The sequence below is a fragment of the Gracilinanus agilis genome, chromosome X (assembly GCF_016433145.1).
Source record: "Gracilinanus agilis isolate LMUSP501 chromosome X, AgileGrace, whole genome shotgun sequence".
NCBI lineage: Eukaryota > Metazoa > Chordata > Mammalia > Didelphimorphia > Didelphidae > Gracilinanus > Gracilinanus agilis.
Window position 1 is genome coordinate 115,870 of NC_058136.1, and position 470 is coordinate 116,339.

Sequence of the window (470 nt, forward strand, 5' to 3'; positions counted from 1 at the left end):
ACACCTTTCTTTCTTTCTTTCTTTCTTTCTTTCTTTCTTTCTTTCTTTCTTTCTTTCTTTCTTTCTTTCTTTCTTTCTTTCTTTCTTTCTTTCTTTCTTTCTTTCTTTCTCCTTTACCTTCAATCCTAGACTCAATACTGTGTATTGGTTCTAAGGCAGAAGAGCAGTAAGGGTAGGCAATGGAAGTTAAGTGACTTGTCCAGGAGTCACACAGCTAGGAAGTATCTGAGACCAAATTTGAACCTAGAACCTCCCATCTCTAGGACATACTCTCAATCCTTAACTTTCCACTCTTTGCATAATTTCTCCAACTTGTATCAGCTCTGTTCAAACTCAAGACATACTGTCCTGGTTTAAAAAACAACACCTAGCTGCCCTCTAAAATATCTTTAGTACTCAAGTGCCATGTAATATTCCTCCTCAAAGGACTGCTGCTCATCACCAGAAATCCTTAGTGACTTTTTCTATAC